This window comes from Bidens hawaiensis, unplaced genomic scaffold, assembly GCF_021521415.1.
Source record: "Bidens hawaiensis isolate Kalapana, Puna unplaced genomic scaffold, B.hawaiensis_p1.1 tig00040629_1, whole genome shotgun sequence".
NCBI lineage: Eukaryota > Viridiplantae > Streptophyta > Magnoliopsida > Asterales > Asteraceae > Bidens > Bidens hawaiensis.
In genome coordinates, this window is record NW_027497182.1 from 137,331 (window position 1) to 145,936 (window position 8,606).

Here is an 8,606-nt window from a genome sequence, read left to right on the forward strand (position 1 = left end):
AGAATCACTCTTTCATCATTATAACCGATATAGTTTCTTAAAACTATTATTTCACCATCATTTGTAATGCCAAATGTCAAAATTTTAGTGGTTCTTACTATTCCTATGAAACTTTTTATTCTTATTTGAACCATTTTCTATATATATATATATATATATTAGTTTTATCCCTCGTATTACGGGGTTGTTTTACGTTATTCGTTTCTAATATATATATATATATATATATATTAGGATTTTAATTCGATATATTTTAAGTAAGTTAATAACATACTTAGGACTTGATGATAAAAGGATTTCACAAATAAATGAGATGTTATATCCCGGTTTAAAAACTATCTGGGTTTGGTGAAACCTATGACCCGCTTTCTTTTTTACTAGTAAAATTGTTACTTAATTATAAATAATATCCTTAAAAAAAATCGGATATTAATTTTTAGTATGATCCTATTTTAAAGGATTTTCATATCTAATATTTGATGAGATTAGTTTTTAATATAATGAGATGTTATAACTCGTTTAAAGGGTATATGGGTTTGTTATAACCCGTTTTAACATATAATTCTATGCTTTAATCAATTTATGAATGTGAACATGTGGTAGCGACGGATCATCCAACCTCCTCCATCCATTATCTTTGATAATTTTTAATATTAAAAACAATAAGGAATAAAAACCCCATATATTCCAATCTATTAACAGAATTTCAAAATACAACTACTTCAATTTACTAACAACCCGTGACAGATCTTGTTTCATTGTATCAAATACTGACTCCGTCTACGTGTTCGGCGCCGACCCAATTCAGGTCATACATGACTGTCGTTGGCCGTTCTACAACGATATCTCCATTCCAATATCGTCGTTGTCTCCACCCTCACACACTAGAACGGCTGCAACTGCAACCGTGCGATGCTGCCCATTACAAAACCTTGATTTGTATCCATCGATGTTGCCACTAGAAAAAAACCTACGCTCGTCCCCACGTCTAGTGGGTGAACGGTATTACAAGGGTGGCATTTAGGTGGTGATAGCGGTGATGGTGACACTAATATGGGATGAACGGATTATTGACAGATAGAGACAAGATGATTATAATTAACCTCTAAATGAATTCTAAATTATAATAACTTCTAAATTCATTCCAAAAACAACAAAACCTCTATGGATAAATAATTACCCATGTGTGTTATAATCTATCCAATGGTTAAGATTATTTCCTACACTTGTCATTATACCTTGATATATATATATATATATATATATATATATATATATATATATATTTGATGGGGTTAAAATATGAAGTGAAGTGTGTCTAAACAGTGTAAGAAGTAATCTAGTGCGTAGATATGTTGATCTGACGGTGGATATGGAAAGTGTGTTTATTGTGCGGTGTGTTTTATTATATATGATGGTGAATAGCACACTTTCAAGACTTCTTAGGAAAAATCTACTTTTTGTTATAACCTTGCTCTCTCTCTCTCTCTCTATATATATATATATATTGAAAACCCATTTGAGTTTGAGTTGTAAAAACCGGTGAAAACCCAATGTAACACTGTTTTTTTACATATGTAATATATGTCGTTACATTTAATACAATATATTAAAAGAAAAAAAAATAATTTGCTATTTTTTTACTAACTTTTACATATATTTTTAGGATAGAGAAATAGTTTAATTTACCTATGTTTTTTATTAACTTTATAGATAAATCAATAAATGTTTTTAAAATATACAAAAAAAAACAAATAAATAACGCAAGAAATCAAACCTGTCTATTCAAACTTGAGGTACGTGCAAGGATAAAATCCCCTTCACTAGAATATCGCACAAATGTTCATGGTTACACACCTGAAAGTATTGAACTATATTTTTCTATTCTAAACTTAAAAGCATCAATCGTGGCATATAAAACATATGTAAATGAGGATCCTTTCTGATCGGTAACAACCGACATACTTGGATAATGAGGCCCTATTCTACTAGCACGAGGCTAAGTAGTTAGGGGAGCGTATGATCATACTTAATGAGGCTCAACAACAACATAAAACTAAACACTCGCGCACGTAAGGCGTATGTGGCATATAACACACAAAAGAGCAAGTATTCCAAGTATCATATACCCTAAAGTTTGTGGTTTGAGAAAAGTGTATAATAAATCATTCTTGTTTTGAATAAGTACGCATGTTACCCCCAAAAGATAAAAGTGAAAACGAGGGGATGAAATGTACTCACCTCGATTGATGAACCGAGAATTAAATAGGTAAATAAATGAAGCTTGAACGGTAAACGAACAGATGCGATTGAAAGCTAAATGAAACAAATAAATAATATATTAATGAACTTGAACTTTAGTTGAACTACATTTAAAACATTGAACGGGAAGGTTTGGTTGTTAATCGGGTTACCGGTTAGTTTGTTAATAATTAGGGACTCGTACTTAATTGGTAATTTAAAATAAAATAATATTATTAATAATAAGGATAGTTATGATAATAATAACTTTAGAACATGTTATATATATATGTATATATATATATATATCTAGATATATAAGATAATGGTGAATATAATATATAATATACTACTTATCGAGAATTTGTTGTTAAAACTAAAAATAGTAGTAGTAATAATAAATATAATAATTATTACTTTGTTGTTGAAAACGTTATTAATAGATTTATAAGTTTTAATAATAATAATAATAATAATAATTATAATAATTATATGTGCCATATTAATAATAACTAATACTTATAACATTTTAAATATAGTAGTATTAGTGATAAAAAGAAAGAATTCGAGTAACAATGACGTTAAATGGTAACTAGGCTCGACATGGGTTTTGGTTCGATAAAATAAGTAGATAATATTTGTATCCAAAAATAATAATATTCATAGAGATTAATAATAATAATAATAATAATAATAATAATATTAATTTGCTTTATTAATAGCTAATAATAACATTATTAAGTAGTATTGACAATAATGATACCATACTAATTTTCGGTTCGGTTTCTAAACGAGTTCACAAAATGAACATAATAATATTATTGCTAGTAATTAATAAAAGAAAATATGAGAGTAATAATAATATGATATTTAATAATAATAATAATAACCACTTTGTTATTTATAGTAATAATAATAATAATAATAATAATAATAATAAAAATTATCATGTTAATAATAATAATTATAGTAATAATAATAATAATGTAGATAATAATTGTGATGTTAATAATAATAATACTATTAACTTGGATAATTTTGTAAACAAAACAAACCGAAGCCTCCTTTATGTACCTATTAGATGTTCACGAGTCGTCGGAGATGAAGGTTGCCGGAGACGTGGAAACAAGGGTCACCGAAGCCCATTCCAGCCGCCGGAGGCGCGCCGGAAAAACGCATTAGAAAGAGAGAGAGAGAGATAGAGAGAGAGACGGAGAGAGCCGAGAGGTAGAGAAATAGAGAGAGCCGAGAGCGCCGGAGAGAGAGACGAGATAGAGGCACGGTTTTCCGGTCGCCGAAAGAGTGACCGAAGAGGGAAGGAGAGAGCGGCGGCTAGGTTAGCACGGCGGAGCAGATTCTGGCCGCCGGAAAAGCGAACTAGGAGGGGGGGGGAAGGGGCAGTTTTGGGTGGCTGCGGTGATGGTTTACGGATTAGAAGGGGGGAGAAGGTTAGTGGTGGTGCGGGTTACGGGGGAGTGGGTGCCGAATCGGAGTCGCCGGAATCTCGCTGGAAATGTATGGTCGCCGGAAAACGGCTGGGAGGGAGGTGGCGGCTGAATAAGTGGTGTTAGGGTTAGGGTTTGTTGTTTATATAAGATGGTTTATAAATGTTTAACTTTAGCCCCTCATGTTCTAATTATGTTTCAAACTTAGTTAGAAAATATTTTAAACAAGAACAAACTTAATGAAATGACCAATTAATCCCTAAAGTTATATATATAAGTTTCCGAGTTAACAAAAGTTAGATAATAAACGCATAAAGGATGCTTATCGGTGAAGTAACATTCAAGGATAATGTAGATCGACTAAACCATTAATAAAAAGCCCGGGTTGGGTTTACAACTACTAATATGGATTCAATTATTGGTTTGAAAATATACCCGAAAATTCAAAATGTTACAGTATCCTCTACTTTTAGAAATTCCGTCCCGAAATTAAAATAAACTTAAAGAAAAAGTAATTATCAACGAATATTGTCTTTAGTAAGATAATTGCATGAACAATTTAAGCAAAAGAATAACGTCAAATCTTTGCATGACTCGAAAAACGCTACAAATGAGAAACATAATAAAGGCACTTATATATAGGATGTACCAACGGCGTATCCACCATGCCCTTATCATGATTTCGCATTTTTATCGTTTTTCTACCATCATCCTCGGGTCTGAGTTATCGCACACAATCGTACTTACCAAGGCTTCCATACGGGGATTTCGATAATTAAGTGTGCACCCAAAATTATTTGGATCGTCGTATGGTCCACATGGTTCGTCCATTGTGTGGTTTAAGAGACATATTTATTCTGAAATATTTAACATAGATGTGTAAATAAATTTGTTGAATTTTAACAATATTGACAAAACAGTACTAGCGGTTGAAAATTTCGGGATTGACTTTTTATTAAGTAGGAAAAATGGGGTACATAATTGAAGCAACAAAATCCGACGGTATAAATCAAGGTGAAAATAAGTAAAACGATCGAATAAATAAAATCTAGGGTAGACAATTACGAAACGAGGATTGAAGTCAAATGCCCTCAGCGTGAAGGAATAATTAAATCATTAAAATCCATGGTTAAGAGTCGGGTCACTAAATTAGTATAAAAATCCGATGAGTGAGATTTTAATTATGAGGACTCTGATAGAGAGAAATGAGAAATCAAATAGATGAAACGAGAATCCAAAGAGTGAAAAATGAAAAATCCAATAGGTGTAAATGAGAAACCCAAAAAGTGAGTACATGTGGTAGGGGTAAACAACGTTACTATTAACAATAATGTCGTAAAATGAATTTCATACGTGAACAAACTTGAGGTTATAAGTATTTGAGGATATGATTACATTAAATGTAACAACATGAGAAATGAGGTGAGTTTCTTTCGGGTGACGCATACGTGTATCAACATAAATAAAATAGTATTTGATTAAAAACCAAAACAATCGATGAAATGTGATAAAACATGAATACGGCCACTATTGTGAAACCATTTATATAATCGTCATTATAATAACGGTTTCTAATAGCGCCAAAACTTGTAGACAGCCACACATACGCCGTTACTAGGTTAGATGAAATGATATAGAATAATGTATAGAATCGTGTTTCCATAAATGCTCAAATAAGAATAACATAGTCATGGAAATATCGTTTAAAAGATAAACAAAATTTGTAGCGAAATTTAGGCTATGAAAGTATTACAAATTGTTATTGAATAGTTGGATTTGGTCATGAATAATCAAGACACAAAATGAAATCTCATGAGCGTAAAGTTACCATCGAAACATCTCATCAAATGAAAATAAAATCGCAATAATTGTGAGACTTGAATTTAATGTCGAAATATGTAAATCGCGTAGCGTATAATAGACTAAAACTGAAAATGAGATCTTAAGTAAGGCCGTTTTGTTGTTTCTAAGAAATGTACAGAATAACAAAGCATCGCGGTAATGCATTGCTAGGGAAAATATTTAAATCGTTATCGAATGTAAATCTTGTAACACAAATTTTTAAAGGAATTTGTACACATAAAGTTATTGTGATGAAAATAAATTATATAAAGTGATGATGCTTGCGATAATAAGAGGTAATAGTTAGCGTAAATCGTTATTGATTGAAAATTTGTGTAACAACATAAAGTATTTATAAACGCGTCCCAAAAGATTTGCAAAGCCATGGTTATTGAGTTTATGCAAGATGGTGAAAGTTAAAATTTGTTAGTAAATAAATCCCGCATTCAACATTCCAAAACGAAACCTCGAATTTATAAAGTCTTTATGAGATTTATCACCTTATGTGACAATATTTATAAATCTTGAAATCACTCATATAAGCGTTTAATAATCTCTTTGAAAACATATCCTCAATAGAATTTTTTTTTGTTGTCATGACAATATTTATATTCTACAAAGATGATTTTAAAGTGTGAGCAAAATTATATACATCATTGACATTGAAAAAGTTTATAATTTAGAAGTGATTATTTGAACATATGACGTCGTTATAAATAAACTAATTGAATATATATGTATATAAAAAAATTTAGGGGAAAAATGAAGCTTACGTGCGTATGGAGGGGGTTTTAGGCTTCGTACAGTGAATGGTTTGGAAATTTTTTGTGGAGTGTGAGTGTGTTTCGGTTGGCTTGCGTAGTTGGGTTTTCTTGAGTTGGATTGATGAGGTTTGTTGAGTTTGCGTCGTTTGAGTGGGTTAGGCTTAGATGATTTGTGTGAGTAGTGGTTTGGGCTAATAGGTGAGGTTTTTGCTTATTTGAGCTCGTGTAAATTGATGGGCTGGATAACTTGATTTTGGCTAGTTTGAGTTGGGATTTGGTATATACATGTATTTAGTAAAGAGTGTTTGGGTTACTATTTTGATATCAAACTCTATGGTCGGATGGGAATGATGTGGCGATATGGTTTGTGACTCGACATAGTATGGGTCGAAGGATTTTAAGTCATAGTTGGGTAAGTTTTGGTTTGTATGTGTTCAAGGCATTTGTGAGTGTGTTTTTCGGTGTCATTGAAGTATTAGGATGGTGTGTTTGATAGGTTTTCGTGGCGTAGAAGTGAAGGTAGTTAGACCCTTTTATTGAGTTGATTTTTGTATTTCTTGGACTTGCATGGGGCTTGAGTTGGTGAGGGTATACTTTTGGATGTTTAGATTTCGTTCATATTGAGGAAAGATTGAGTGCTCAGGAATCTTTTGAGGTGGAAGGGTGGTTTGATTTAAGGCGGTAGTTTGAGATGGATTATGGATGTTTGGAAACTTATGGTTGCGTCTAGGGAGGTTTCTTTGACTAATAATATGTATTAAATTGAAAATATCATAATTTATAAATAATGTTTGAAGCATCCATGAAAATTTTGAAAATAAAAATTACAAGTTAATATATATATATATATATATATATATTATAAATATAATTTTTGAGATCCGAGCGTTTCTAAAAAAATTACAATAATTTTTTTTTTTGCATATGAGGAAATTTAAAATGCATAAATTGAACGCCGAAATTTGTCATGAGGTTTCAATATTAAATGATGAATGTTGTCTTTGGGAAAACCAAGTTGCGTAATGAAATTTTATTTTTATTTTTTTTATTATTATTATTTTTATTTATTTTTTTTACCAAGTTCGTTATTTAATATCATGTAATGATGAATATCATGGTAAGTTAAAATGACCGGCATTGCAAATCGAGAAATCACAAGTAAACGATTTTTGGTCTTTAAAGTAAAATTTCTATAAAGATTTGCATGAGAGTTCAAGAAGATTACAAGCTATAAGTTTGACTTTCTTGAGAAATCATGGGAAAACTATCATAAGAATTTTAAAATGCGGAAAACCGTATGATGTAAATTTTTATTTGCGAAAATTTATAATGAACCAAAGATTGCATGATGAAAGTTGTTATGAAAATAAATTTGGGTAACGAAAATTTTTACTACGTGTATTATATAATGTGGTGTAATTTAAAATGTCGTGAGAAGTTTAAATAATTAAAATTTTGAAGTGATCGTCCAAAATAAACGGAATAGTTATATAAATAAAATTTTCTACGAGGACTTTAAATACAATTTAAAGTTTAAACAATAAGAAAATTTACTTGAAAAGTTGAGTTGTAATTTATCATAAAACCTTGCTAATATGATAAAATTTATATAATAAGATTTTTTTTTTTTTTGTAAATAGTCTTAATGAAAATATATGACATATTAAAAATCATTATGATTAGATCAAACTATATACATATATTTATTTATTTATTTATTTTAACTTATATCGAAGAGATTTTAATGAACGAAATTTGCAATAAAAATCCTTGTGAAACCAAAATGAGAAAATTGGTGTAAAACTTTACCATATAAAATCGAGATCTAAAAGAGTTATTAACAATAAAAAAAATATATATATAACATTTATAAATGAAAACTTGTGATAAGAATTTATAACAAAATAAATGAAAAAAAATGGTTTAAATTCTTGAAACGTAATAATAATGTTTTAAGATTTAAGGGCGGAGAAATCGTGTATGAACCACCATGACTTGATATTCCAACACTTAAAACCTTTAATACCAAAAATACCATATTGGAGTCTAAACATGTGCTCGTACCACCGCGTCTTTTTCATGTCTTCGACTCAAATAACGATTGTAACAAAAACAATAAATTAGAATACAACGTCATGTCAAAACACTAGTCCACGAAATCACCGTAGTTCTATTGTTTTAACACCGAAAATTAGGATGACGGGTGGAACGCTCGCATTCGACAACTTAATAAAGTGAATACAATATAAATAAATATTAGCAATGAAAATGAAATATAAAGAAGGCTCAAGACTAGTTTAAGGTCACACTTTTA